The 21,561-nt window shown below is 39.2% G+C and overlaps 1 protein-coding gene and 1 long non-coding RNA gene across 2 annotated transcripts in view; one reads left to right on the top strand and one right to left on the bottom strand.

Annotated features, from left to right (window-relative positions):
• LOC134220553 (uncharacterized) overlaps positions 1 to 21,561 on the top strand; it is a 286,010-nt gene that overhangs the window by 75,092 nt on the left and 189,357 nt on the right. The window lies entirely within an intron of this gene.
• LOC134220554 (uncharacterized) lies at positions 18,744 to 19,682 on the bottom strand. Its single transcript, XR_009981948.1, has 3 exons — positions 19,601 to 19,682; positions 19,473 to 19,540; positions 18,744 to 19,412 (listed from the first exon to the last, which is right to left on the bottom strand). It is a non-coding gene; the product is annotated as an uncharacterized LOC134220554 (long non-coding RNA).

The raw sequence follows: 21,561 nt of genomic DNA, 5'->3' as shown, positions 1-21,561 counted from the left end.
TCTGTAAAAGGAGTGGAGCTTGTTGATCCCCAAGAGCACCCCTCCATATCCATCTCCTCGATCTAGGCGAATAATGTTGAAATCGTGGAAAGAGAGAACTTTGTCTGGAGAAAGCCATGTTTCACTAAGAGCAAATGCGTCACAGCATGAGCTGTGAACTAAAAACTTAAACGGATCCAGGTTTTAAAAATACTCCTACAGTTCCACTGCAGGACTACGATCTTATCCCCGACCTCGTTGGTTAAATTAGCCATCGAGGGATAAGATTGAATCAAGAACAGGCCATTTGAAATCAATTGCTTCAATAAGGGTTTCACCAGTGAGATTATCATGTTGATAATGTTTCTCACTGCGGGAGAGATTTCTAGAGTATTGAAGATGAAATCCACAATCCCAGAAAGAGTCATTTTATCGGGTACCTCAACATGGTTATGTTGAACCGCCTGATGATTTTGTTGCTGATGTAAGCTTTCTGGGCAAAAAACTGGAACAGCTGGGGTTTTAGATGTTCCCGGAAGTGGCGGAAAATTGCCAGCCGCAAACTTGAACCCCATAGGAGAAACTTTTTGGGGTTTCCCACCACTTGCTAATTTTCCAGGGGAGGGTCGAGTACTCTGTTCAACGACAGGAACATCTAGAAAAGCGTGCTGGCGTTTTGGCCTGCACCTTGCTCGCTTTCTTTTTGTCCCTGTTTCGATGACAGTGTATTCTTCACCGTCCCCAGAGTCTGAGCCTTGATCAACTAAGGGCAGGGAAGAGAAGACATTTGAGCTGGCGATAGAAGGGTTGATGGAACAGCGGCTGGGGCAAGCGTCTTCAGCATTTCTGCATAGGATCGCCTTGACCGCTGTTTTATTGAGCGGATTTGATGTTTCTCCATCTCTATATACCAAGCACACGCAGTGAGTTCATGCGGAGCTTCGCCACAGCAGGTACACTTCGGCTGTTTACTGCAGAGACCCTCGGCATGCTGCTCACCGCATTTGCTACACCGTGGTTTATTGCAGCAGTAGGTCTCTGTGTGCCCAATCTGCTGGCACTTTTTACAGTGCATTACGGTCGGTATATAGAGGCGCACTGGTAATCGAAGTTTCCCTAGAACAAGGTGGTCAGGAAGGGCAGACCCAGAAAAGATCACACGATACGAATCAGACGGTTTTTTGGTGCCATCTTCTGACACGTAATTCATTTGTCTGACATCAAGAATCTGAACTGTTGGGACCGCTCGATTTTTACACCCCCAGTACCAGTCTTGATGTCAGCACATGTTAGAAACGGCTCGGTGACCACTCCTGCAATCTCGACTTCACTGCTTGCGATGTATACGTGATATTCCAATCGAAAGAGCTCGAAGGCAGCAATTCTGTTGGCCTGTTCACGATCACTTACAGTGACTCGTAACTTATTACGGCTTGGGGCATTCACTTCAATAATGCCCTGAAACGATTTTGCCAGATCTTTTTCGATTCGCAATTTGTTTAGCGGTTTACCTTTGGGCCGAAAGAAAACCAGAAATGGGCCCTTAGATCCGGGCGGGTACGCTTTTAGGCGGGGGGTCGCCGGGGTGTTGATCCACTTGCCTGGTTAGGATCCATAGGGTCGGGCGAAGGCAGGTGAAAAGTCCCAGGAGGATTAGAGTTGTTGACCGGTTTGTGGATAACAGTTTCAGCGGGAGTTGAGCCGGTTTCGGCGCTATGTTCGCTTTAATGGTGGAAAGTTTCGCTCATTAAATTGCTCGTATTCCGGGGATGGAATGTAATCATCGTCAGAAATTTCGAATTGCGAATCACCCCCGCCTTTGTCATCAGTTTCCATTGCGGAGAATGATCACCGCAACGAAAAATAAAATGATTCCAATATCGAAACAAAGAGCACGCAGAATATTGCGGTTATTCCAACAAGAGGGAAAAAATAAGAAAGTGGCGGATAAATAAAATAAAAATAAATAGTTAGCGGGATAATGAGTAAAAGATAAAAAAAAAAATAACGAAAAAAAAATATAACGAAAAAAAATATAACGAAAAAAAAATATAACGAAAAAAAAATATAACGAAAAAAAAATATACGAAAAAAAAAATATGAAGAAAAAAAAATATAGTGAAAAAAAAATAACGAAAAAAAAAAAAAAAAAAAAATAAATAACGATAAAAAAAAGGACGGTAAAAAAATAACTTTTATCTGATGAACTTTGGCACAGTTCCACTTGCCAATTCACTACCAGTTCACAGTTCCACTTGCCAATTCAACTACCAATTCACAAGATGCGAGAGACCGAAAACAAGAGGCGAGATATTTACCGACAATAACAGCCTTGTGTAGGTAGGTAGCGTACCGGTGTCGATGGCGACTCCTCTGCAGGCAGGCTTCGTCGTCGTACTAACTGCTACGATGGGGACGGGGGCTTCTGTAGCAAAACGATTGCCGCACTTTCTGCTGCTGATGGTGATGCAGCTTTTGGAAGTTGCGACTTGCGATCCGGCAGGTTGTCGTAGCCGGAAGTGCCTTTAACAGACACACCGGAGGTCTCGGCCAGGGTGTGCTGCTTCCCAGTCACAGGGCAAAAAACGCGTTTAAAAAACCTAGTGTAAAAACTTCTACTGAAGAAAAACGCTAGGAAAACTTCACGCGAGATGAGAGCAAAAAAAAACGAACTGCTCGCTTCTAACGAAGAACAGGGAATGAAAAAACAATTTTATGACTTCCAAAATTCAAAAAATTCAAAAAATTTCAAAGTATTTAACTTAAATGCCCAGGACGAACTTTTAATTTTGAAAGCCATGTATCTCGGAGGTTTTCAAAGGTTTTTATTTAGAATTTTCACTAGAATCAAGGGGAATAGTTATACTTTCATGTACATGCAAACCCTCCCCTTCGCACCCTCCCCCTTTTATGGCTCTAAAAACTAGGTGGCCCAAAAGTGAAATTTTAGGCAATTATATATAGAACTGGTCATATCTGACGATTTAATGATTTGTTTATCAGCCTATATGAACAGAGCTCTTCAAAATAATTCGATTATATGAAATTTGTGCAAATATTGTAACAGGAACTATCATAAGGCCAACAATACCTCTGGAAGATCATGGATTCTGGATTCTGGATTCTGGAGAACTTTCGAACAATTTAGATACCCTAGAACATCTACGTTATTTGAATAGTTAAGCATTCACAAGGGCTCTAATGACTTATATGGACACGCTGGGTTACTATCGGTTTGATACCCGGCGTAGATGTCCTGGTATATCAATTTAACTCAACTCCTGGACAATTAGAAGACCCTAGAACATCTGCGTTAAACTTATTAGAATGCAGTAGCATTCACAAGATTTCAGGGCACTTACATGGATACGCTTGGTTGCTATCGGCCATGCGTAGTTGACCTGGTAAGGCAATTGAACTCAACTAGCGGATAATTTGGAGAACCTAGAAAATCTGCGTTGGAATTGGTTGAGTGGTTAAGCTCTTGCAAGGGCTTTAGAGACTTACATGGACACGCAGGGTTGCTATCAGTTTGATGTCAGTCGTAGATGACCTGGTAGATCAATTGAACTCAACTTCCGGACAATTTGGAGGCCCTAGAATATCTGCGTTGGACTTATTTGACTGGTAAAACATTTGCAAGGGTTCTCAGAATTTATATGATCATGTTGGATCACTGTAGGTTCAAATAAAATTTTCATTTATTTAGAGCAACTTCATCACAATCTTTCAGAGGTATTGGAGGCCTTATGATAGTTCTTGTTACATTATTTGCACAAATCTCATACAATTGAATTATATTGAAGAGCCCTGTTCAAACGGGCTAATAAACGAAACATTAAATCGTCAATCGAGATGAGCTTCAGCATTCAAATAAGATTAACGCAGATGTTCTAGGGTCTTCAAATTGCCCAGGAGTAGAGTTCAATTGGCCTACCAGGACATCTACGTCGGGCATCAAACCGATAGTAACCCAACGTGTCCATATAAGTCCTTGGAGCTCTTGTGAATGTTTAACTATTAAAATAAGTTCAACGCAGATGCCTTAAGGTCTCCAAATTGTCCGGGAGTTGAGTTCAATTGATCTACAAGATCAACTAGGGCTGACATCAAACCGATAGCAACCCAGCGTGTCCATATAAGATCGTGAATGCTTCACCATTCAAATAAATCCATTGCAGCTGTTCTAGGGTATCTAAATTGTTCGAGAGTTGAATGCAATTGGTCTACCAGGTCAACTATGCCTGGTATCAAACTGATAGCAACCCGGCGTGTCAGCGTGCAAGAACTTGAAGGACGCGCTGGGTTCCTATCAGTTTAATGCCAGGCGTAGGCTAAATGTCAGTTTTTTTTGCGACGTGTGGTCGCATTGGGTTTTCTAACAACTCACCCTATTATGATTGATTTTTCAACTTTCCCCGTCAAATTTCCTCTTTGTATATAAACATAGCTCACCTCACGAGGAATCGATTAGTGAGAAAATCTTGCAACTGAAGAATAAAATCCGCTTCTTTTGGGAAAAGATTTTTGTTGAAGTCGTTTGTACGTGGTTTTAGGAGATTTACTTGGATTTTGGAATGCACACAGGTTTTTCCACGAATTTCAGGATCTATGTGGTTTTCAATAAATCGCTACATATCCGGCTTAAAAACCGACACCAGTGAAGTATATGACGCTCGGTCTTCTAAGCGTCTTGTTAAAACGACATAGCTTTTTCAGTGGATGAGGATTGAGGAGTATAAAACGGATTAATATTCTGCATTTTTATTACCGTTTTCCCCACAAAGAAATAAAGACAAAACGCAAAATCATAAACTACATCTCTACACAATGTGTATTATGTATAAACAGTAGGTACAGAATACAGAAAAAAAGTTATTACAAGTCCATCCCATATACTTGTTTGTGCAAATATAACATTGCTCAACAATCAATCAATCGTTACTTAGACAAAGGTCAACATGTAAAAAAAACCAACTCACTTCTTCGTCGAGAAGCACGTATTCTGCCGTCCATGGCCATTCTCAGGAAAGAACTTTACCCATTAAGACCATCTGCTACTCGCCGAGGGCAAAGCATCACGTTTTCTTGTGACTCGCTGCAAGGCAATTGCTTCGAGAGATAGTGGCGATACTGATGCAGATACCTACGAATGCTGCGGTGGATAATTTAATTGGGTTAAAAACATTTCTAGATCCTTTGCAAGAAGCTGTACGCATCAGGTTGAAAACAACAACAATATGCGCGTTGGTAGTGAATGGTTACTTGGAAAATCAATTTCCAAATGCAATATAATTTACAATTTAGTTTTTTTTTTCTTAAATATGTGCTAACGAAATACCTAACAATTACACTGAACTCTGTTTTTACGATGGCGCTTGTGAATCACAGAGCGACGAATTGAAATGTAAACAATGATGCAGAGTAATCACCTGTTTTTAAACGTCATCTGGAAATAATAGGAGCGCATCAAAACCGTGCTTATATTTTCTGGGACACCCCATAGTGTATTCTATGCGTTGCGTAATAGATGGAATAATTCGATAGACATGACATAAAAGTTTTCCAAAGCCTAGTTCATCTATCGCTTCATGACTTGTCGAGCTATTTAATGTGGCACGATAAAATGAAATCTGATTGTTGTGTGCACCAACATAATTCAATGGCAAGAATGATCATGTGAAGTAAATTAGACTGTACAATTTTGGTACAGATTTTTAATATTAAATCCCATTTTTCATTATAGTATTTATCTAACTCGGCGACTCGTGTTAAAAAAAATCATCGGTTTTTAACTGTTCCACGAGTTGTACGTATCGAGTTTTGAAACGAGTTCCGGATTACCGTCATCTTGTTCTAGGTTCTCCAAATTGTCCGGGAGATGAATGGAATTGGTCTACCAAGTCATCTACACATGGCATCAAACCGATAGAAACCCAGCTTGTCCATATAAATTCCTAGAGCCCTTGCGAATGCTTATTCATTCAAGTTAGTCCAAATCCAGATGTTCTGAGTTCTCTTATTTGTCCGGGAGTTGAGTTCAATTGGGCTACCAGGTCAGCTACGCATGAAATCAATCCAAAAGCAACCCTGCATCCCCTTATAAGTCTCCGAAGCCCTTTTGAATGCTCCACCCTTCAAATAAGTCTAACGCAGATGAACCTTCTTCTTCTTCTTATTGGCATTAAACACTGGGACAGAGCCGCCTCGCAGCTTAGTGTTCATCAAGCACTTCCACAGTTATTAACTGCGAGGTTTCTAAGCCAGGTTACCATTTTGCATTCGTATATCATAAGGCTAACATGATTATACTTTTATGCCCAGGGAAGTCGAGACAATTTCCAATCCGAAAATTGGCTAGACCGGCACCAAATATACTATATTAACAATATGATTTACTCTCACGAAATTTTGGCGACACAGCATGTGGCGCCATCCGTGCCCAAAAGGATCGATACACGCTGAAACGAAATTACCCAAAATATGAGGATCGGTAAACACACACACTTCAAAATGTCATCACAACAAGAAATAGGGACGTCTTATGTTTTGTGCACATAATCGATTAAAGTTAATCGAATATCAACGGAAAATCAAATGTTGCACCATATCGATACACGGTGAAACATTTGGAAAGCTAAGAGGTTGCTGTTGAAGTTAATACTTAATATTCTGCATTCACATCTCGTTTTATACTCGCTCTCTGTTCTCACACTTCAAAAAATCAAAGAATCGACTGAGAGAAAAAAAAACAAGGTTATACTCAAGGACGATAATCTTCGTTTTACTATCAGTTGCATAGACGTTTTGATCAGACGCTCGACAATGCAGGCACGAATATCTCGCAGCATGCTGTCAAACTTCCATACCAAATTATCCACCCAATCCTTAACAGTCGATTGATAATCGAACGTAAAAAATGAATATCTACCGGGGTTGAAATGAATATTTGGAATTGCGGTTGATTTGCACCGATGAATGATTATTTTTTTACTTTATATACTAAACAGATTTATATCTTTTAAGAATCTGACTTCAAAATGTTAAATCCATGCACTACAGTATGAAATGATATTCATATTTTGAGATTTCATATTGAATATCAATGTACTAATCTGAAGATTGATTTTGACACCGCACAAAACAACGCTGACACCGAGATTCGACGCTTCCTGCTGTGTACATACCGTCCTATTCATTCGCACATTTAAATTTGTGAAATACTGGCGACTAGATTGTGTGTTGGATGTCAACTATTTGAGTGTAGTTAAAATGACTTTTTCTGTCCCTGGTTATACTTTTTGGAAGTATCAATTTGAAAAAGACATTTTCATATTATATCGTACAGGAGCTCATGCATTTTTACATATATAGCATATATAGATTTCACGAGCATTTAGTTCAGATTACGAGCTTGTGACATGTCTTTGTATTTTATTGCTGACATTTCACGTGGCGAAAACACAATTTTCTAACTACTGACAAAAGAAGTGTTATTATGATAGTCGAATGACATTTTGTCTCCACGGCTTATCATCCGTTTCTCAACTCCCGATGAACATTTTGGTTAACTTAGTGACAAGCTAAGAAAATAATTATTTATTATTAATTTTTACTGAGAAAAAACGATATCACGCTCTGAAAATACTCAATAAATTTACAAATATGAAACATTTTGAATCTATTTATTCATCTGTTTATTCACAAAATTATTTGAAATATCCCTTGTCATTTCTTAACTTACATTTCAAAGATTGTTTTTCTGATTGAATCATGGTAAGATATGAACATAAAATACATCAGCAAAATGAACATAATACACAATCGCACTCAAATTTATTTAGAATGTGGCAGTAATCCAGCTGAAATTTGACAGTAGGACATTAAAACCTAAATGAAAATTTTGAGTAAAGACGGGTTCATGAAACTAACGAGGCTAGATCTAAAACGCAATATGAAAATTCGGAATTTGGTTGACTGCAAACTAGCTATTCAGTTTGCAGTCAACCAAATTGATCACACGGTTTAAACATATACGAACGTAGAAAATAATTCAAGTACTTCTGGGGGGAATTCGTTAATGAATCAAATTGATTTTGATAGAGGGTAATTGTACCGGTTTTGGCCACCTTAGTGCCTAACATGACCAATCCTGAAAAAGCATTTTTTCCAAAAAAAAATCGATCAGTTTGAACAGTTAAGAAGCAAAGCCCTCCAAATTGCTTTAATTGCAGTAAATAATGCAATATGTAAATGAAACTAAGTTTGGCCACCGAGTCCATATGATTTCTTTTAAGGCCGATACAAATATTTAAGGACTATTTTGTCTCCCCCCCTCGGATTTTTTTTTGTCAAAACATAATATTTTCAGGGGGCAACCAAATAAAATTCGGATAATTTTGAGGTTTTTAAAACATTCTTTAGCAAATCCGAGGAGTTTTTTGATTTTTTTCATTTTAATATTTATTTTTTATCCCCCCCCCCGCTTGACCTTTCGGAGACCAGTAGGACAAAATGTTAATTAAATATTTGTAACGGCCTAATGTGTTCACCACGTCAAAATATAAAACTATAACATCCTTTTGTTGTAGTATGCCATATTGTGGACCTGATCTTATTATCAAAATGGCTATCTCATCTGCAAAAAAATTTGCACTTTATTATGCCATACAAAAGTTGAACAAAAAGGGGGGGGGGTGGAGGCAACACTTTGTCAAAATTCAAATGACCATAACTCTGTGAAATATCAATAGATTTCTTTGGTTCTGCCAGGGTTCGAAAAGAAAACTCATCTTGTTTTGGAAAATTTATGTTCAAAGCACTGAATACCGGCAAGGATGTTATCGATCATTTAGTAATCTGCGTTCGATCACTTATTAGTTTGTCAATAACTTACTCCAGAGGCTAAATTTCAAAATGTGTTGTATGGTGGACTTCTAGTGCGAAGGTTTTTCTACAACTAACAAGTCGATGTTTGAATTTAACTTATAACGGAGCTATAGCGCTAGTAGCAGTAACTTATACTAAATGATAAAAAAAATTTAATCCAAAATCCAAGTTACTGCTACTAGAGCTATAGCTCCCTTATTAGTGAAATTAATGAATCGCCTGCTTTGAGCGTGCTTACAGCGGCACACTAGGAGTTAATTTTCTGAAATCAGTATGGCGAAAGGCATCTAAGGCTTGATTTCTCAAAATTAAGCACCTTCATTTTTTGATGAATTGAATATTTGGTAGGCCTAGTAGCGGACACCTTCCTACATAACCGGTACCAAATAGTTTTTCATGAAAAGTTCCTAATTTTGAGAAAACCCGCGTTAGATGTCTTTCGCCATACAAATGTATGGTGGTTAACTCATGCTGGCTAATTTGTGCATATCTTATAGCGCCTGGATGTGGAAGCGGCGGGTAGAAAATCAGCCACTGCCAATAATTCATTGAACGAACTGTTAAACAGAGTTGTAGATAAACCTTTGCTCTAGAAATCCACCATACAACATATATTGAAATTTAGCCTCTGGAATGAGTTATTGACAAACTACTAAATGATCAAACGCATATAACTAAATGATCGATAACATCCTTGGATATCGGAGAAGATCAAGATTTTTAGTCACATTCTTGTTGGATTCACTGCTAATTGATGATTGGGAAGCCGCTAGGCCTGTGACAAATTAATCGCGAAAAATCTTGCAAATCCGTTAAATCACTGCAGAGGATGCAGAGAAAAGCTCGACTATTTTTTATTAATTTTGCCTTCGGTGAAAGCATGGATACAAACCCATCCATAGATATAAAACTGAAATTCTAACTCAAAAGGAAATTTAAGCATTTAAATGAAAGGCACTAGAAATATTAGTTCTGGAATCAATATTACGATAACATATATTGATTATATTATTAAAATGAAACAAATTTAGCAAAAAATATTTGGCAGGTGAAGTTGCGAATACCTTCCTGCTTATAACTAACATCAAATACATTTTTCGAGAAAAGTGAGAACTGTCTAGAACACCCGCATGTGATGCAAATGTTTGGTGGTTTACTAAAAACTAAACATTGCTTTCCACGCATATATGTTAGCACCTGGATGCTGGCAACTATGGATAAAAAATCTTGCGAAAAACTAGCTAATGCTTGCAATTATTTTCGACTCAAAAGAAATTGAATCAATATTTTCTAACGCGCCGCAAGCATTTTCTTGTATGCGGAACAGCTTCTATTGGAGCAGTCGGATCACAATTTATTTTTCTGTATTATCGAAAGTGTGAAAGAAAAAAAATCGATCTGTTGATGATCGATTTATTCAGAAAAGTATGGACATCCCTGCACTGTCGTATGAAAACTTTTCAACAGTATGACTGTCACTGTAAATTGGCAGGAAGATTAGCTAGAATAAACAAGAAGAAAACACGTTTAGATTCCTTTTTTGCTCGCTACATGATGTTGTTATCACCAGCAAATGGTTCGCCATTTCGTTGTATGGAAAAGCTCGAAGTGAATCATATTGTTAATATAATATATTTGCCGGCACCGAGAATCGAACCCAGCCACCCTCAGCATGGTCTTGCTTTGTAGCCGCGCGTCTTACCGTACGGCTAAAGAGGGCCCCGCAGATGAACCTAGAACCTCCTAATTGCCCATGAAATGAGTACGATCTACAGGTCAACTAGGCATGGTATCAAACCGATAGCAACCTAGCGTGTCCGAGACATGAGCCTATGTACCTATGTACCCTAATAAATGGTCCCAGTTAAAATGACATTTTCGAATTTCAAAAAAACGACATTGCTCACAAGTTTCATTACCTTAAAATATGATCCCATGCTAAATTTTAGTTCAATCGAACATGATTTAGGGGTGCCTAAAATTCATCAATGTTTTGAAATTTTTACACATGAAAATTTCCCCAATGGGAGTCCAAAGGAAAAATCGAAAATCGATTTTTTGTTTTTGATGCAAAATAACTTAAAAATGCATGAAACGTCGAGATCTAACGTTATTTAAAAAAAAAAATTTTAAGGAAAACGAATTTCTTCTCCTAAAACATTTTAAGGACTTTGAAATACAGTCGACTCTCCACATCTCGATGTTCTGTATCTCGATATCTCTCCCTATCTCGATGGTTTCCTAGGTCCCTTCAATCTACATTCATTTGGGCATTCTACATCTCGATAACCTCCCTATCTCGATGTGTTCTGATCATGTTTTGTTCTGGATTCACTCTCCTTATGTCGATATGTTCAAATTTTTAGGCTACTAGACCATCTGTGGACAATAACAAACATACCAACAACAAGGAATGACATTTGTTTTGTTGTTGTTTTTCATAGCAACAAGCTTTTTTGGATCTAGTACCCTTTTCAATTTTACTTCCATTCCTCGATCTCTCCCTATCTCGATGGTCCCTTCAATATCGAGATGTGGAGAGGCGACTGTATTTATCATCGAATTTTAACACCGGACGATACGCAAACGTTTTCGTAGTCAAAAATATTCCCCTATGAAAATTTGAACCAAATTGGACATGATTTAGGGGTGCTTAAAATTAATTAAAACCTTTTTTTTTTCTCACAAGGGGGGAAATAATTTTTTAGTTTAATGATGCCAAAGGACTCAAAATGCATGAAACTTTTTAATTTATTTTTTGAAAAATAAATCGATTGTTTTGGGACTTTGAAAAAACTTGAGTTCAAATTTTGCATGGGGTCATATTTTGGGGTAATGAAACTTGTAAGCAATGTCGTTTTTTGAAATTCGATGACAATTTTTACCTCATACATTCCATTGGCACACTAATCTTTATACTCAGCTCAAAAAATGAGAAAACAATGGAAAATCCAAATAAAACCACCTACTAGTGATACTGACTTTTCCGCATTTAGCTAAAACACCAACCTTTTTGGTTTGGAACACCATCTCTTTCAGAAATTTTGAACGCAATGACCGATCGTTAACAAATTCAAGGCTTCACCACCTTGATTACCAATTCTTCCGAACTCTTCCGATTTTCAACTAGAAATTCTGCCGAAATCTCTTGGGAAATAATTTTTAATTACTACAGTCGCCTCTCCACATCTTGATATTTAAGGGACCATCGAGATAAGGAGAGATCGAGGAATGGAAGAAACATTTAAGTGGATACTAGATCAGAAAAAGCTTGTTGGTATGAAAAACGACAACAAAACTAATGTCATCCCTTATTTTTAATGTAGGGGAACAGACGGCTTTGGCAGGTTTTGTTCTATTATTGGCAGGGGGGTTTTTGTCGACCGAATTTTATGAAATTTGGCCACAATATTCTTTGATATGCAAAGAATGTTTAGGCCAAATTTGAGCAAAATCAGTCATAAAAAACCCCCCTGACAATAATAGAACAAAACCTGCCAAAGCCGTCATTCCCCCTATTTGATATTGTTCAAAGTTGGTCTAGTAGCCTAGAAATTTTAATATATCAACATAGAGAGAAAGAATTCTGAACAAAATATGACCAGAACACATCGAGATAGAGAGATATCGAGATAGGGAGGTTATCGAGATGTAGAAAGCCTACATGTATGGAGATCGAAGGGACCGAGAAAACCATCGACTTAGGGAGAGATATCGAGATATAGTACATCGAGATGTAAATACTATCAGTCATCGGCAAGAAAAACAGCCACGTGCTCGTACTACCCCCCAGAAAAAAATCCACCCATCAAGGAGAAAATGCACTCTCCAGCTGAATGGGTGTTTTAGAACTACATCAACTTAAAGCAAAAACATGATTTCATCCATTGTATGCTTTATTGGTTGAATTTCGCAATAGTTTTTGTAAAAACTGCTCTTTACAAAACAAATTGCATGGTTGAATAATTTTTTAAGGGGAAATCGTCGATTTACTCTCACGTTCTCCTATACTTTGCTGGTGATCTGGTTTGTTCCATATGCATTGTTTATTATATTGTCTATGAACGGAAAAGCTATCAAATTTCTGACAATGTTTCTTTTAATGCTTTATATTGATACTACCTAGAGGTTACATGAGGACTATAAATGTGAAAATAGAAGCTTTCATACGCGATGCGAGGCATCTATTTCTGCACAACTCAAGTGATGATTTTTTTTTGCGCCAATGAAACGGCAGAATTTTCCATGTAAACAGAGATAGGACCGATCATATGATCATGTAAACAATCCATTGAGACTTGTTAAGCGCTATGATCTATGCGGTGTGTTGGTATTAAAAAATAACGATATTTTGTAAAGAAATATAGCATTTGATATATTTTAAAATGTTTTCGTACTTCACTTTTGTCGAATGAGAAGCTCTGTACCAAAATGATAGTCTAATTCATGATCATTCTTGCCAATAAATCATATTGCAACAGATCAATCAGATTCCATGTTACCGTGCCCCGTTGCATAGCTCAATAAATCATGAAGCGATAGATGAAACTGCATTTGCAGAATTCTAATTTCATGTCCATCAAACTATTTAATTTATTACGCGACGCAGAGAAAACACTATTTTAGCTTTCACCCAAGCTAATTAAACAAAATGTAATAAATCATGAAACTACTGTTCTGTTGTTTTTTTATTATTACATCCAAATGAGTGCTATTCTACAATACTAAGTAACTGTCATCAATTATTTAAAGATTTGCTTTGAATGTTTCATGTAGGCATACATTTTTTACATATTACAAATGTTTAAGCGACATCATCCAAAATCCGATTTATTTTATTTATTTCGATGATCAAATACAGTCTTTTGTGTTGAAATGAAGGCAATGAATCAGACAGAGTAGACAGAACGATTAAACGATCGACATAACTTTGAAAGTCTCCTTAATAAAGACACAAAAAATAAACGATCGACATGATAACCTAAAAGCAGACGGAGAACTACTATTAGGTATTCAGTCAGTGGCGATGGACCATCAATGCTTGGAATCCCTAATAAAAAAAATGCTTTTCAAACACCAGTTGCTTTCTACTGCATTAGTATACTACTGTACATATATGCGTAATTGATTTATCGAGAAACATAAAATTTAATTTTTATCAGTTCACGAGGTGCCAGCCACGACTCCTAACACTCATCCCATTCAAAAACGCACGCTGATTGCTCCCAACAAGGGCGTGACAGCTTGTGTGACCCAGAACCGTGCAGCTCCCGTAGGATTAAGAGTCCGTATCGAAATCTTAACGATTGATTTTATTACAAAACACGACATGTTGTCAATAACATTATTGAGATTATTTATTTCTTTATATTTATCCTTCTGCTCGGGTTCTGGACTCGTAGAGTGTTTTCTTTTACTGTTACATGTAGAACGGTTTGTCTAAACAACATCCCGATGGGCATACGGTGATGATGCTTGGTTGGGTATTGATATGTTGCTTTCGGTAAAAGGTTCGCAATTTGGTGATTCTCTGCATTAGAATTGATGGGGGAAATTTATGGGCTGCCTTACAGCGGCAATTTTGGTAGATTATGGTATTCGTTCTTATAGAGCTCAATATTTTTCTTTTCGGGGAAAAATATTCTGTTATTGATTTTTATTTTCGGTCCCTTAATATTTTCTTTCACAATATCTGATTCGTAGTCGCATGATTAGCTTCTGCTGATTCCGATGGACAACGATTATATTAAAAACTAGAATTAAATCCTTTTTTGGCTTTGGCTTTTTTGGTTATCAATTGATGACAAAGATGTTATCTCCAAGATGCTACCAAACACATTTGAACAAGCACCATCTAGCACTGGTGGCGCCAGAGCTCTCGTAATGGTGAGGCACCACCATTTTTACCGTATTTGGTTCATTTATAATTTGGTGTCAGTAGTAAGAACTTCAATTGGGGGCGTTAATCAGTCAAGTGATAAATCAATGAATTATTGGCAGTGGCTGATTTTCTACCCGCCGCTGTCACATTCAGGCGCTATAGTATATGCCCAAAATAGCCAGCAAGAGTTAACCGCCAGAAATTTGTATGGCGAAAGTCATCTAACGCGGGTTTTCTCAAAATAATAAACTTTTCATGAAAAACTATTTGGTACCGATTATGTAGGAAGGTGTCCGCTACCATGCCTACCAAATATGTTTTTGATGAAAGTGCTTAATTTTGAGAAATCGAACCTTAGATGCCTTTCGCCATACTGATTTCAGAAAGTTAACTCCTAGTGTGCCGCTGTAAGCACGCTCAAAGTAGGCGATTCATTGAAAAATGTCAATGAATCGACTGCTTTGAGCGTGCTTACAGCGGCACACTAGGAGTTAACTTCCTGAAATCAGTATGGCGAAAGGCATCTAAGGTTCGATTCCTCAAAATTAAGCACTTTAATCGAAAAAATATTTGGTAGGCGTAGTAGCGGACACCATCCCTCATAACTGATACCAAATAGTTTTTCATGAAAAGTTCCTAATTTTAAGAAAACCAGCGTTAGATGTCTTTCGCCATACAAATTTCTGGCGGTTAACTCTTGCTGGCTATTTTGTGCATATACTATAGCGCCTGGATGTGGCTGCGGCGAGTAGAAAATCAGCCAATGCCAATAATTCATTTCAAATATTACGAAAATAAATTTTATCGTTCATAAAATGCATTGCAATCGTTTAATTCATTATAAAGGTCTCAAGAAATTCTTTGGAATGTTATTGCAAAAACTTCCAATTCATTCATTATTTTAGGTATTCCTTCGGATACCATCGTAAATTCCACTCCCTCGAAAATTTCTCCTGTAATTCCTCCGAAATTACCAGCAAAAATCCATTCCACAATTCTGGGACAAAATTTAAGGAATTTCCTTAGGAGTTTCCGAACGAATTGCTAACGGAAGTGACAACAAGATTCCCGAGAGCATTTCCAACAATAAATTTGTCCAAGAATTTTTTTGGACATTCCTTCCAGAATTTAGTCTAGGTATTTTCCAGAAAATCCTCTGAGATAAATTTAGAAACTCACATTTTTAGAGAAACTTTCGGAAGAATTTATTCAAGGAATTTGTAGATTTATTTGCGGAGGATTTTTGAAGAAATTCCTTGACGAGAGAGAAAAAAAAATCACGATGGAATTCCTGGAGGAATTTTCGAAGGAATTTTCGAATTTTCCTGAAAGAATTTCTGGGTGGCTAACCGAATTAATCCGAACGAACTGTTGAATAAATTCATGAAATATAACCTGAATGATTAGTGAATACATTTCCGAAGCAACACCTGAAGTAAATTCCTAAGGAGTTCTCGAAAATATCCGAAGAAGTATCATGATGGATCGACTGCAATTCTGTGAAGTGAAGTGAATAAAGTCAAATTAAAAATGCTACTGCTCAACGAATATTTGACGGATTAGCTTCTTCAAAAAATTGTTTAGAAATTCTTGTCCCAAATCTATGCAGGTTGCTCTTCTGACATTCTTTCTAAAATACATTCATTTAGAAATTCCTCCAGGAATTTCTTTGACTATTTCACCAGTAAATCCTCCATAATTTTTTTCGGAACTCCTTCAGGAATAATTTATAAAATTCCCTCCGTAGTTCATTTGGACCCCCCAAATAATAAAAATGGATAAAATGGATAAAACCCCCCCAAAAATCCTTTGTAAATTTCCCCAGAAACTTCAATGTAAGATTCCTTCCAAAATTCGTGCAGGAATTATTCTGGAAATTTTGTTGAAAAAATTCATTCGGAAAATTATGGAAGAATGAAATAAGATATCCTAGAGAAATTTTTGAAGGAGCTTCTAACGAAAATATTGAAGGAATTCTCGAAGAAATTCCCAAAAAAAAATTCCAAATGAAATTCACGAAGGATTCCTAAAAGAAATTTTAAAGTATTTTCAGGAAAGATTCCCGAAAGAATTCGCAAAGGATATAACGAAAAAATCTTCGAAGCCCTAAGAATTGCTAAAAAATCCAAAGAAATACCTAAAATAATTTTCGAAAGAATTCCTGGCCTTAAGGGGATTTCCAAAGGTAATCCTAAAACAATTTCCGTAGGTGTTATAGGTACTGAAAAAAAATCCTAAAAGAAGAATCTTTCGAAATTTTCTTATAATTCCTTCTTTGAATTTTCGTACGAGTATTATGAGGAATATCCAAAGAAATTTCTGGATTTATCACCGCAGCAATTTTCGGAGAATTTTCAGAAGAAATCCCAAGAAATTCCAAAAGAATTCTTGGAGGAATGTCCAAAGAAGTTTATGCAGAAATTTAAGAATGTCAGAAATTACTACAGGATTAAATTTGGAAATTCCGTTCGAACATTCCTTTACGAATTCTTTTAGAAATTGCTTTCGAAATTCCCCTAAGAATTCTTTTGGAAAGTTCTTACCTCGGAAATGCTTCTGGAGATTCGTTCAAGAATTCCATTTACAAATTCTTTTAGAAATTTTCGGCGGTAAATCCATTGGTATTTTTTTTAGATTTTTTTTTTAATTCCATTGGAAATTTGTTTGAAATTCCTACGGAAAACCCTTCAGAAATTCCTTCAAGAATACCTACGGAAATTGTATTAATAAAAGCGAAATTGAATAAAGAACTCCTTCTATTTTTTTTAAGCAATTATTTCAGGAATTATTCAAATTCTTCCAGTATCACAAGTAATGTTCGGATGAATTAACAAAGGCCTCTCCACAGGATTTTCCGAAAGAAACCCAGGATGAAATGACAAAATGAGTTGATGGCGTAATTTGCTAAATTATTCCTGAAGGGAATTCCTGGAGTGGAAAATTTTCAAAAGAAATTATCGAATAAATTCCTGTAGAAATTTGAGAATGAATTCTCGAACAAATTTCCAAAGCATATCAAGAAAATCTTGCGGTGGACCCGAAGGCCCGTGACTACAGCATACTGATGCCCGTGTTAGGAATGCACGGGATTGGTTATATCTAGACCAACATTTGAAAAAGGGCGTAACAGCCAAAATTTATTCCTTTGTAGCTGGCACTGGCCGATCTCGGAAAAATGTGCAGCTTAAGCGCCACTCCGGTAAGGGAGGCCGCACATTCCTTTTTAGTTTGCCCGGTGAGACTCCGCTTAGGGCGAGTCCATTTATTATTTCTGAAAAGAAAGCGATCGAACCAGCGCATCTACTTCCTACACCTGAACTGGGTATTTTACCTTATGCGACCTAACCAAACTGTCACGCTACGAACTGTACCTCCAAAGATCCCGGTAAGACGTCACCCATGCCCAACAAGCGATACAACTTATGCTGTACGATATTTTCTCATCATCGGAGATTCCACCCGTTTCCGCAAGAGGCGCGACTAGTATGGAAGAGACAACGCAAATACGCAAGACGCCACATTCATTTGCGCCACGCAACACTAATGAATTATTGGCAGTGGCTGATTTTCTACTCGCCGCTGCCACATCCAGGCGCTATAGTATATGCGCAAAATAGCCAGCATGAGTTAACCGCCAGAAATGTGTATGGTGAAAGACATCTAACGCGGGTTTTCTCGAAAATAGAAACTTTTCATGAAAAACTATTTGGTACCGGTTATGTAGGAAGGTGTCTGCTACTACACCTACCAAATACTTTTTCGATGATGGTGCTTAATTTTGAGAAATCGAACCTTAGATGCCTTTCGCCATACTGATTTCAGAAAGTTAACTCTTAGTGTGCCGCTGTAAGCACGCTCAAAGTAGGCGATTCATTAATCGACACGCAGTGACTAAACCATATTTCTAACATTTAAACTGAACAAACTACGTAGGTACTCCATGTATGGTTGGTAATAAATAACAAACATTTATTTACGAAAAATCATGGCCAAAAACAAGGAGATTTATTATATTAGCATGCTTCTATTTCAATTTGTACGTACAACCTTTCTAATTCTAACCTACATTTGTGCGTTTCTATTCTTCGTGCTTCTACTCTGCTTGTGCTACTCCATTCACAGTTTTCAATCGACGATGCGGCGACCGATCTAGCTAGCCATGCACCCGGGTGGCTTACACAATAGGGTTGGGGGTATTCCGCAAACTACGTGTACACGTTTTATCTTTAATCCCACTCAACCGAAATGGTTATTGGACGTCGGGACGATTGTCCATCTGACTTGATTCCTCGACCTATGGTCGGCAAAAAACTTTCCTCCGAGGCGTCCTCACCGGACGCCCCACTCCACAAAAAAAGATCGATTGGAATAGGCGACTCACCGATTAGCTGCAGTAATTTGACGATGTGCTGCTGTGGTGTATGCGCTCCTGGTACGTTGCGCGGTAGGGTGGGACTAGATGCCGGTTTAGTCGCGCTTCCACGTGGATGAAGACTTTCGCGGGGGGCCGTAGGCTGAGTCTGGCCACGTTGTGGCTATTGATGACCACTGCAATGGGATAGCGGCGTGTTGGCGGGCCGCTGGCTTCTGATGGCTGCAAGAAGCCGCACTCTTCGCGTCGAAAAGCAGGAAGCGTCGCTAGCAAAGTAGATATAGCCGTAGGCTATTCACAAGCATTTAGCACATTCACATATTTTCTTAACAAGCAGATTAAGCACTTTACCTGTCGCTTCTTCTTGAACGCACACACTTTGTACAGCCTTATTCTAAAGATAACTTTTGTTCTAAAGACTAACAAAGAAACAATGAACAGATTAAAATTAAGAAATATAGCCACGTCACTGAACTCACATTCAACGGTTATTCGACTCGGACAAGCTCGCGACACTTCTACACTAATCTGCAGCTCGAACGAGAGTGAAGTGCAACCTTGACCCTCAGATTAGGGAAGGTGACTTCGGCCGAACTAAACGGAAGTTCGATTTACCCGCGATCATCTTCGAAATAGTTCGGTAGTGCAAAAGTTTAAAGTTGGATGCTCGCTCAGTTTCGGTTTTGATCGTGAATCTTTTCCCATCTTTCTCATCTTTCTGCTTTTTGCTCGCGCATTTTTTCCAAGTGTTTTTTTTTTCGCTCGTTCGCTGTGTTTACGTTTTCGCTTCGTCGCGTTGGCGTTCTCCCGGACCCGTCATGGGAGATACCGCGGCCAATTCGGTCGCGAATCGAACGCGAAAGCGTCCATCGAAGAAGGTTGCTTCCGACGATGGAAGTGAAAAGCTTCTCTTGAGCAACAAGTACTCCTCGCACAAAGATGTTGACGCCGGAAATCTGCTGGGTACCACGAAAAAACGATAAATCACCAGAGCGGAAGGAGAAGTGCCTGCCGATTTTCGTGAAAGGGGACCCGTCGGACCTTCGCCCCGACCTCCGGAAACTGATCGTCCGGGGCCTGAAGTGCACCTTTTGACTGTGCGTCGAAGGTGTGAAATTTATGACCGAAGGATGGTCTCACCTCGACAAGGTGCTGGAGTACCTGAATGCGAAACGGTTCCAGTTTTACACCTACGACGTTCCCGGGACCAAACCCCTCAAAGTCGTGCTGCTTGGCCTCGGCGACGTGGAAGAAAATGGGCTGAAGGAACCTCTGAAGGAAAGTTGTCTGAAGCCGACCAACAAGCTGGGCCTACCGTATTCAGCAGTACCTGGTGCACCTGGAGCACGGTACTACCACGCTGAAGGACCTCAAGCAAATCAAGGTCATCAACAGCACCGTCGTCGAGTGGGCAAAGTACAAGCCCGTGCATCGTGACGTGACGCAGTGCATGAACTGTCTCCGCTTCGGCCATGGCACGCGGAACTGCTTCATGAACGCACGATGCACCCGGTATGGCGGAGACCGCGGCATCGAGTTCTGCGAAATCCGCAAGAAAGCCTCCACAAAAAGTCTTCCAGCCTGAAACTTGCCCCCATTACTCGACGAACGAAACTTCCCGACAATCCCGCTTCCGCGGCGGCCGATCCTGGTCCTTCCGCCGCGTCTACCGCAAAGAAGACTCGCAACTGCTGCTGCCTCGGTCCCACCGGAAGTCAAGCGTAAAGCAACATCCAGCCCGTCCACCAGCGAATGGCCGCCGCTCCCTCCCTCAGGATTCTGCCAGCAGCAAGGTTAGCACCTTCTACCCCCCGAGGATTCCGCTCGACACCCTGGAGCAGCTGGCTCCGATATTCAGCTAACTTGCAGCTCGGCTTCGAAGCTGCAAATCCCGGTTTGATCAGATTTACCTCTAGGCCTTTTCGTTATTGAAAATGCTTCTAGGTTGGGTCTGGTGAACTGGAACGCTTGCTCACTCAAGAGCAAAATCGTCGAGCTCAGCGATTTCCTCCAGGAGAAGGAGATTGACGCGGCTTTCATCATCGAAACCCACCTGAAGCCCGAGGTGAGCGCAACAATTCCGGGTTTTGGGCTGGTGATGTGCGATCGAACAAGCTTCAGAGGGGGGGGAGGTGTGACAATCGCCTGCCGTCTGCTGCCGGATTTCAAGCTCAAAATAATCGAATTAGTTGGAGTGGAAGTCACCACTTCCGTCGGAGTCGTCACTTTCATCGTGGCTTACTGTCCCACACAAGTCAAAGTCGACGACGGCACGTCGGCCGAACTATGAAGGGATATAGTCAAGCTCACTCGGCGGCAGGGGCAGTTCATCATCGCTGGAGACCTGAACACAAAGCACCAATCGTGGGGAATCACCGTCTCAAATCGGAACCGGAACGGAGTCGGAACCGAAACAGAGTCCTGACAGCCCTACCCGGTT

This window comes from Armigeres subalbatus, chromosome 3 (assembly GCF_024139115.2).
Source record: "Armigeres subalbatus isolate Guangzhou_Male chromosome 3, GZ_Asu_2, whole genome shotgun sequence".
NCBI lineage: Eukaryota > Metazoa > Arthropoda > Insecta > Diptera > Culicidae > Armigeres > Armigeres subalbatus.
Note: the sequence above shows the minus strand (reverse complement) of the source record. Positions and strands in the feature narration are given on the sequence as shown.